Here is a 9898-nt window from a genome sequence, read left to right on the forward strand (position 1 = left end):
TATCATAAGCTGCCTTTGGCAACAAAATATCTTTCTTTGGCCCCGGTCAAGAAAAGAAAGTGATTCACATTGAGCGTTAGGAATCATGTCGGCCTGAAGTGCCTTCTCATGGCTATGCCTGTCTTCCAGGGAAATCTCTTGCAGGGGAAGAAAGGAAAGGTGTGCGGATCAATCATCAATGATTGGGCAGTGACTCCCAATTCCAGTCAAGCCCTGGTAATTATGCCTCGCCATGACAACCGCTGCACTCCAGAGGAAGCTGCTTTTAACTTCATCAAAGGCAGACGCGCTCTGTGCACTTTTCAACCTCAGTCTGAAATGCTGAAACCACAGGCTTCGGTCTCAGAATCCCACGTAGAAAGCCAGAACTCCACCTTCAGGAAAGGGAGGGCTTGGGGGCACATTCCCACCCTGCTCAAAAACCCTCCCGAAAACACTGCTTCTATTACTCCAGCACTCCCACCCTCCTGTCTACCGTCCGTTCCCTCGCGCCCACACCCACCCCACTTTTGCCAAGTGTATGTACTCATCCCTTTCTGAATGCACTGGGGAGGAGAGCTGTAGATAGACAAACCGAGGAACGAAACAGCACAGAATGTTCTGGAAATCACAGAAAATCTGGCTTGGGCTGGAGCACATGGGGACATCAGGGCACATGCTGAAGAGGAAGGACATTGAGGTCCTGGTTTGACTCCAGCTCTCCCACCGGCCAGTGACATGTGGGGCAAGTTCCTCAGCCTCAGAAGCTCGAGTTCCTCACCTGTAAAATAGAGAAGATAATACCCCCTGCAAATCCACGGCCAGAACTAAATGAGGCCAAGTGTGAGAAAGCGTCTAGCACAGACGGAGACAGGAGGGGCTCTGGATGCCCCAGGGGGGTAAGGAGGGAGGTCCTGTCACTCCTCATCAAGGATCTGGGTTTTGTCAGGTGGGTAGTCAGGGAAAGATTTAAAGCTGAGTAAGGGCTGATGTTATTATTAATCCCATTTTACAGATGATAACACTGAGGCAAAGAGAGGTTAAGTAACTTGCTCAAGCCACATAGTTTGTGGGTGGCAGAACTGGATTTAACCCCAGCTCCTAACCACCATTATGGTTATTCTTCCTTCAGCCAAACAAAGAGGAAGAAGAAGGACTTGAAGACTAAAGAAATGTCAGGCATTGAGGTAGAAGAACTGATTGATATCCAGAGGAAAAACTGAACTTGTCCGTGGTTCCAACCTAGTGGTTTAGCTGCTGAAAAAAGAGAAGAATTTACATAATCTGAATATTCATCAAGGGAATATCTTGAACCAAGATAGATCCGTGGAGCCAGTGGCAGAACTCCCCCCGGCCAAAGATTTCGCACATGGGCCTATCTAAGCTCTGCTTATTGCCTAGGCCAACCACGAGGGCTTGTTGAGCTTGGAGAATAATCTGAGTCAGCAGCGTCTCCCGTCCTCCAGCATAGCAGACTCATGCAGATCTGGAAGGGAGAGGTCCCAGTGTCAGGATTCAGAAATGCTCACCCGCACGTATGCAACAAAGAAATGTGTGCCAGGAAAAGGAAAGCCAGAGATTAGCAACAGGGGAGCCGCTCCTGGCACTGGTTACATAATCGGTGGGGCCCCTGCAAAATGAACACACAGCGCCCCTTTGAAAATTATTAACAGTTGAAGAGGACAGCAGAACCTGGAACCAAGAGCAGGGCCTTTGACGATGTTTAGGGGTGATGACGCCCTCCCTTCCTCCCCCACTGTGCCTCTGACCATATATTTTTCGTTTTATTTTGAAACAATGTCAAGCTTATAGAAAAGTTGCAAGTACTATGCAAATAACACTTTTTTTCTTACTGAACTGTTTAATGGTAGATTCGATGCTGAGACATTTGACTTTCTAGGAAACCTCAGTAGTTTATGGGGATAATAGAAGAGTCTGTTTGATGCTGTGGTTTTTTTTCATTGCATCCTAACAGGTGGGGCACAACTGTGATGTGTTTCGTTTCTGATGTTCACGTTGATTACGTGATGCGAGTGGTATCCAGACTTCACTCTTCTGTCCTTTGTAATTGGTTTCCTTATCACTATTCTGTAGAAGAGGCAATAAAGGCCTTTAGCATTCATATTGGTGCCCAGATCGTTAAGATTATTTGGAGAAAGATATTTATCTGTATCTGTGTGTATACACATATGTATATATACAAATAGATGTATAGGTCTGTGTATGTTTATATACATACACTTATATTATATTATGTTATCTGGTTTCCAAAACAGATTTGCATCAGTTTAAGAAAAAATAACAGGATAATTAAAAAATTGTGCAGTCATTTAAATACACATACTCTGCTGCTGGGAGTGCCAATTAGTATAATGTTTCTGAAATGCATCTTATTATGTCAAGAGTCTTAAAATGTTTAAATATTGGCCGGGCACGGTGGCTCACACTCACTCTCATCCCACACACACTCTCACACACACTCATCCACACACACACATTCACACACACACACACCCCCTCCCACACACACATACGGGATTATCAGCTGAAGAACTTAGAATGCCTAGAAAAATAAAAAGAGATCAAATAGAAAACAGAACTTAGAGACAGGGAGGGTAGAATGAGCACCGTGGTAGGAGTTCCGGAGAGGAGACTGCCCTTTTCCTCACTTGTGCTGCTTGGAGTGTGTGGCCAATGGCCGTATGCCCCAGATCTTCTCCAGAGATGTGTGCTCAGCCTATGAGAGCCGCCCTGCTGAGGAAATTATACTCCTCCACCTAGGGCAGGACTGGTGGACACAGGGATACACAAGCCCAGGTCTCGGCTTGAGGCTGGACAGCTCTGCAGACCACCCTCCCTCCCAGGATCTGGTCCAGATTAGACGTTGCCTGAGGCAGCACCCGCCCCTCCTGCTCCCCTTACTCCCTTGGATGTTTTTCCTGAGTGAGCCAGGTGCATGTGCACGCTGTCTCAGGATCCACCTCTAGGAACCCGGCTGCTGTGGGTTGAACTGTGTTCCCCAGAAAGACATGTTGAAGTCCTAACCCCCAAGACCTGGGGATGTGTCCTAATTTAGAAATGGGGTCTTTGGAGTTGCATTTAAGGTAAGATGAGGCCAGACTCCATTAGGGTGGGTCTTCACCCACCAGGATTGATGTCTTTACAAGAAGAGATGAGACACAGACACAGACACATAGAGAGAGGCTGGCTAACGATGGAGGTAGAGATCAGAGCCAAGTGCACTCATAGACAGGGACTGCTGGCAACGCCAGAAACTAAGAGAAAGGCATGGAACAAAGTCACCCACCCCAGATGTTGTGACAGCCACGGGAAACTAGGGCACTGACCTAAGCCAGCAGCCTTGGGTGTGCAGAGGGTAATGCTGAGAGGATAGGGTTGCGTCACCGACGGCTGCTGGGGGCAGGGGCATCCTGCCACCCTGACCCGGGGCCCTGTGGGAATCCTGCCATTCGGCACACACCACCCAGGTAAGGGGCTCCCTCTAGAGAGATGAGAAGTGGGACAGCAAGCCTAGACTGCAGAGGAGACCCGCGCCAGCCATTGCTGTCAATCAGCAGAGGAGACCCGCGCCAGCCATTGCTGTCAATCAGCAGAGGAGACCCGCGCCAGCCATTGCTGTCAATCAGCAGAGGAGACCCGCGCCAGCCATTGCTGTCAATCAGCCTAGTTTTTAGAAATATGAACAGACAACAAGGGTTACCAGGTACTTGAGAAAAACCAACAGCATAGAAGTCATGAATCAATATGAACCAATAAAACAACGAACCCAGGAGAAAACCATGATCATTAGGAAATAAAAGACTTTTATATTTCTAACTGGTATTATGGGAGAGATTCAAGGTGTTAGTCTATAGAACAAGAAGCTGTAAAAAGTAGCAATCAGAGAGAAGTTCTTAGAAGTTAAAAATATTAATGGAGTGTGTGGCCAATGGCCATACGCCTGAAATTTCCTCCAGAGACGTGTGCTCAGCCTACGAGAGCCGCCGTGCTGAGGAAATTATACTCTTCCACCTAGGGCAGGACTGGTGGACACAGGGATACACAAGCCCAGTCCTCGGTGGCTCACGCCTGTAATCCCAGCACTTTGGGAGGCCGAGGTGGGCGGATCACCTAAGGTCAGGAGTCTGAGACCAGCCTGGCCAATATGGTGAAACCCCATCTCATGCCGGGCGCGGTGGCTCACGCCTGTAATCCCAGCACTTTGGGAGGCCAAGGCAGGCGGACCATCTGAGGTTGGGAGTTCGAGACCACCCTGACCAAAATGGAGAAACCCCGTCTCTACTAAAAATACAAAATTAGCTGGGTGTGGTGCCTGTAATCCCAGCTGCTCGGGAGGCTGAGGCAGGAGAATCACTTGAACCCAGGAGGCAGAGGTTGCGGTGAGCCGGAGATTGCATCATTGCACTCCAGCCTGGGCAACAAGAGTGAAACTTCGTCTCAAAAAAAAAAAAGAAAGAAAGAAAAAAGAAACTCCATCTCTACTAAAAACACAAAAACTAGCCCAGCATGGTGGTGCACACCTGTAATCCCAACTACTTGGGAGGCTGAGGCAGGAGAATCACTTGAATTCAGGGGGGCGGAGGTTGCAGTGAGCAGAGATCGTGCCATTGCACTCTAGCCTGGGTGACAGAGCGAGACTCCGTCTCAAAAACAAACAAACAAACAAATAAAAAAAATATATTGCTTCAATGATGCCAGTTAGAGCAGAAACTCAGAGTACTTCAAGATGAATTCATTACATAGGCAGATGACAGATGATTACGAAGCCAAATGACCTAGTGATCAGGTGCAGAGTATTATTTTGTCAAACACACACACGCAAAAAGTCTGTTGGAACTCCAGGAGAATAAAAATCTATAAGAAACCTGTGATCTAATGAGAAGCAAACTTCAATGTAGAATGACTTGGAGCAATTAAAGGCATAAGAAGAGATAATCCATTGGCGTCAGCTCTGGGCATAGCAGCAGCAGGCGTGTCTGTTCTCTCACTGGTGGGTCCAGTGGTGCATCCTGGCTTCATTGCAGACACCTGGAGTGGCAGATGGGTTGCATGGAATGGCCCTCAGTGGAGGTCCACTGTCTTCTTAGTGCTCTTCCCTGTTTTACAGAGGCTAAAAAGCAAAACCTACGGTTTCAGACTCCCTCCCAGTGGAGTTGCATTTGTGATTTATGTTTGGCCACCAGATGTGCTTTACGGAAGGCAGAAGTGGGGCGAATGTGTGCTTGTCCGCTCTCTGTCTGCTCTTTCTGTTAACAAGCGTGGTCACCAAGGCACTGGGTTGTCTGCTGTTTTTTTCTGCGGCAGCGTTAACAGCACCATGATGCCCAGAGACAGGGCATCAGGCTTCTGTTTTTTTTCTGAGGTGGACGTTGCTCTTGCAGCATGGTTCAAGAGCCTATAAAAGCATGAGGGGCAACTTCTTGACTCTTGTGTCACACTCGAACTGGCTTCCTGGAACCCACAGCACGTCTCACTTCTCCACTTTCCTGTGGGGGCAGAGATGGCAGCTGGCCTGGCCAGACACTTGTGGGGGTCGTTCCTGAAAGTCCTACCTACAGCCTTTTCTGCCAGCCCTTTGAAAACATTTGAAAGCATCTAGTTCCTTCTAGTAAATCTCTTTTGGTTTAAAATAGCCACCATGGTTCCTATTAACTGCAACTGAACCAATAAAATTGGTTTTCAATATTTGGAATTAACCTGTAGAAAAATATTTTAAAGTCATAGAACAGGATATAGAAGCTATAAATCTTAACTGCAAAAGGATTAGTGAGGCTGAAAGACACAGGAAGGTGAGAAGAGGTAGAGAGAGGTGGGAAGTGCTCAGACCTGCAACTTAACTATCTAGTTCATAGATTGAGAATAGATGTGTTGGTTTCTTTTATATTTTTAAAACTATAGATGCAATTAATGGATGAGCCAAAAGCAAAAACATAATTTAAAAAACTTGGCAGAAGATGAGAAAGAGGAGGGAAGAGAGATAAAACCCATTTCTGGCAATAATACTGTCTAAAAATTAATTAGCACACATTTATAGTTAGAATGTAACCACTGGTTTGTTGAAGATCTGATGGTTTTAAGTGTGCGGTCTTATTTCTGTGTTCTCTATTCTGTTCCACTGGTCTATGTGTCTGTTCTTGTACCAGTAACGTGCTGTTTTGGTTACTGTAGCCTTGTAGTATAGTTTGAAGTTGGGTAGCATGATGCCTCCAGCTTTGTTCTTTTTACTTAGAATTATCTTGGCTATTTGGGCTCTTTTTTGGTTCCGTATGAATGTTAAAAGTTTTTTCTAATTCTGTGAAGAATGACAATTGTAGTTTAATGGGAACAGCATTGAATCTGTAAATTGCTTTTGGCAGTATGGCCATTTTCACAATATAGATTCTTCTTATCCATGAGCATGGAATGTTTTTCCATTTGTTTGTGTCATCTCTGATTTCGTTGAGCAGTGGTTTGTAATTCCTTTTGAAGAGATCCTTCACTTTCCTTGTTAGCTGTATTCTTAGGTGTTTTATTCTGTTTGTGGTAATTGTGAATGGGAGTTCATTCATGATTTGGCTCTCTGCTTGGCTGTTGTTAGTGTGTAGGAATGCTAGCAAACCCAGCAATCCCATTACTGGGTATATGTCCAAAGGAATATAAATCATTCTATTATAAAGATACATGCACGTATATGTTCATTGCAGCACTATTCACAATAGCAAAGGCATGGAACCAACCTGAATGCCCCTCAGTGATAGACCAGATAAAGAAAATGTAGTACATATACACCATGGAGTACTATGCAACCATAAAAAGGAATGAGATCGTGTCCTTTGCAGGGACATGGGTGGAGCTGGAAGCCATTATCCTGAGCAAACTAACACAGGAAGAGAAAACCAAATATTACATGCTCTTGCTTATAAGTGGGAGCTGAATGATGAGAACACATGGACACAAGGTGGAGGGGGAATTACACACACTGGGGCCTGTTGGAGGGCTGGGGCTAAGAGGAAGGACAGCATCGAGAAGAACAGCTAATGAATGTTGGGCTTAATACCTAGGTGACGGGATGGTTTGTGCAGCAAACCACCATGGCACACCTTTACCTATGTAACAAACCTGTGCATCCTATACATGTACTCCTGAACTTAAAATACAAGTTGGAAAAATAAATGAAAGAAAGAAAAAATTTTTTAAAAAAAGTAATCACTGGAAGAACAGAAACAAAATTTGTTAAAATGGGCTAACTCTGAGAGAAGGAGACTATCAATATATTATAGGGAGAAAGATTTTTACTTTTCATTTTATACTTTATGTACAGTCAAAACTTCTATTACATGCACATAATTACTTATATAAAATACATTAAAATTGTATAAATGTTCAGTTAAAAACACAGTGATACCTGGAGTTTTTGGTAGAGCACTTTTCCAGGAATAGGTATTTATGAGTCCTCGTAGATCTGAGTTCTTTTGGCTGCACTTGCAACTGAGTAACTTGGTTGGACGTAGATTACGGAAATCACAATCTATTGACCTAAAATTCTGTAGCTGTTGCTCCACTTGGCCTTTCATGTTGTAGAAAAGTCTAATGTATATCTAACTTTTTCCCTTTGTAGACACATTGTTTTTCATTAATACATGTATTTTGTTTCCTTTATCCTTAACATTAAAAACTTTCACCAGGATAAGTCTGGATGAGATTTCCTTTATTATTTTTTTAAAATCAGCACTTAGTGGTTCATTTCTAGTTGAAGATATAGTCTTCCTCCAGTTTAGGAAATACTCCTTCTATTTCTTTCTTTCATTTGGTGTCTCTTCTTTCTCCTCTGTTGCTGGGTTTTTGTTTGTTTGTTTGTTTTTGTTTGTTTTGTTTTGTTTTGTTTTTGAGATGGAGTCTGGCTCTGTCACCCAGGGTGGGTCTTGGCTCACTGCAACCTCCACCTCTCAGGTTCAAGCAATTCTCTTGCCTCAGCCTCCCAAGTAGCTGGGACTACAGGTGCCCACCACCCTGCCCAGCTAATTTTTGTATTTTTAGTAGAGACGAGATTTCGCCATGATGGCCAGGCTGGTCTCGAACCCTTGACCTCAAAGTGATCCACCCGCCTCAGGCTCCCAAAGTGCTGGGATTACAGGCGTGAGCCACCGCGCCCAGGCTTTTTTTCCTTGGAATTCTTATTTGTGTAGCTGTCTATTAACTTCTCCTCTGAGGCTCCACCTGCCTGGTTTCTCCATCTCTGATCTCAGCCTTCAGGCCCCCTCACACACGGATATCAGATTTGTCTTCCTAAGGCACAGCATTCCACGTTCTGCATGCTTGGTGCAACCTGGCTTCATACAGAGCCTTCATCCGAACCAAACCAGCATTCTTCCCTGAATTAAACAAATCCATGGTAAAACAGTAATCAAATGTTATTTCCATAACGTAATAAAAAATACCCAACAGAGTCATTGAAGCAAGAGAGGTATTCTCATTAAGTTCTGGATAAACCAAGAATCGTAAGTATTAAAAAGGAGTCAAGATTTTCTATTTGATAATATAATCACCTACCCAGTAAACAAATTAAAATCGACTGAAAAACTCTTATAACCAGTAAGGTAATTCTATAAAGCGACTGGCTGGAAAATAAATACACAAAACTTTTGCTTTTTAAAACTGTAATAACAATAACCAGCTAGAAAGTTAAAGGGAAGAAATATGTCATTCACGAAATCAAGGCATAAGTGAGCAACATGCAGCTCCTAGGTGAATGTAGAATGAGCATGAGACTCAAAGAAAACTGGAATAAATGGAGAGGCAGTCACATTCTTGGGCGAGGAGACTTAAGGCTGTAAAGTCTCCATTCTTCCCGAAGTACTGTCTAAAGTGAAGAGACGTGAACCATATCACTCCTGGAGGGCTTTTAAAGTTTTGAATGTGTACCTCTAAAGTTTCTCCAGAAAGCTAAATCTAAGAGAAAAGGCATTATGGCTTGGAGGAAGAGTGTGTAAGGAGAGGGGACTTTCTTTAGTAGGGCAACCAAATTACAAAGCGGGGCCACGAAAAGATGTGAAGTGGGGAGCGGGAAGCATCGGGCCAACAAAACCCCAAAGAACTGTGCAGCGAGGCTTCACTGTGACATTTGAAATCATGGCGATGTTCTGTATAATTTATATAAGTATCTAATAGTGTCCTTACAATTTAAAATTATATGTATAATTTAGGCCAGGCGCGGTGGCTCACGCCTGTAATCCTTGTACCTTGGGAGGACAAGGTGGGCAAATCACTTGAGGTCAGGAGTTTGAGACCAGCCTGGCCACCATGGCAAAACCCTGTCTCTACTAAAAACACAAAAATTAGCCAGGCATGGTGGCACACGTCTGTAATCCCAACTACTTGGGAGGCTGAGACAAGAGAATTGCTTGAACCTGGGAGGCGGAGGCTGCAGTGAGCTGTGACTATGCCACTGCACTCCAGCCTGGGTGTCAGAGTGAGACCCTGTCTCAAAATAAATAAATAAATAAATAAATAAATAAATAAATAAATAAATTGTATTTTATATATATATATGTTATACTGTGGTTGAGAAGTTAACACTGGCTGCTGTCATTAAACAGCTTTCATAGGCTAACACTGTGTCCCCAATCCCTTCCAAAGTGGGACTGGGAGGGAAGGAGAGACTAGGAAATCTTGGGGGCACAGGGAGATGAAATAGACTTCCTGGCAGGAATTTAGGCTCTTCTCTTCCATTAAAATGGATCTGGAGAAAGGATCCTGGAAGGTCATTATCAGCTCTGTGGGAACCACCATATTCCCTCCTAGAAGGGTTTGACTTTTCATAAGTCTTAACCTTCAAGGTGAAGAATCAATGTCAAAGGAATAAAAGACACCTTTGGGGTGGGCCCTTTGCCCTGTGCTCCATGCCGTCCTTTTTGCTCAG

The sequence above is a fragment of the Symphalangus syndactylus genome, chromosome 6 (assembly GCF_028878055.3).
Source record: "Symphalangus syndactylus isolate Jambi chromosome 6, NHGRI_mSymSyn1-v2.1_pri, whole genome shotgun sequence".
Classification (NCBI taxonomy): domain Eukaryota; kingdom Metazoa; phylum Chordata; class Mammalia; order Primates; family Hylobatidae; genus Symphalangus; species Symphalangus syndactylus.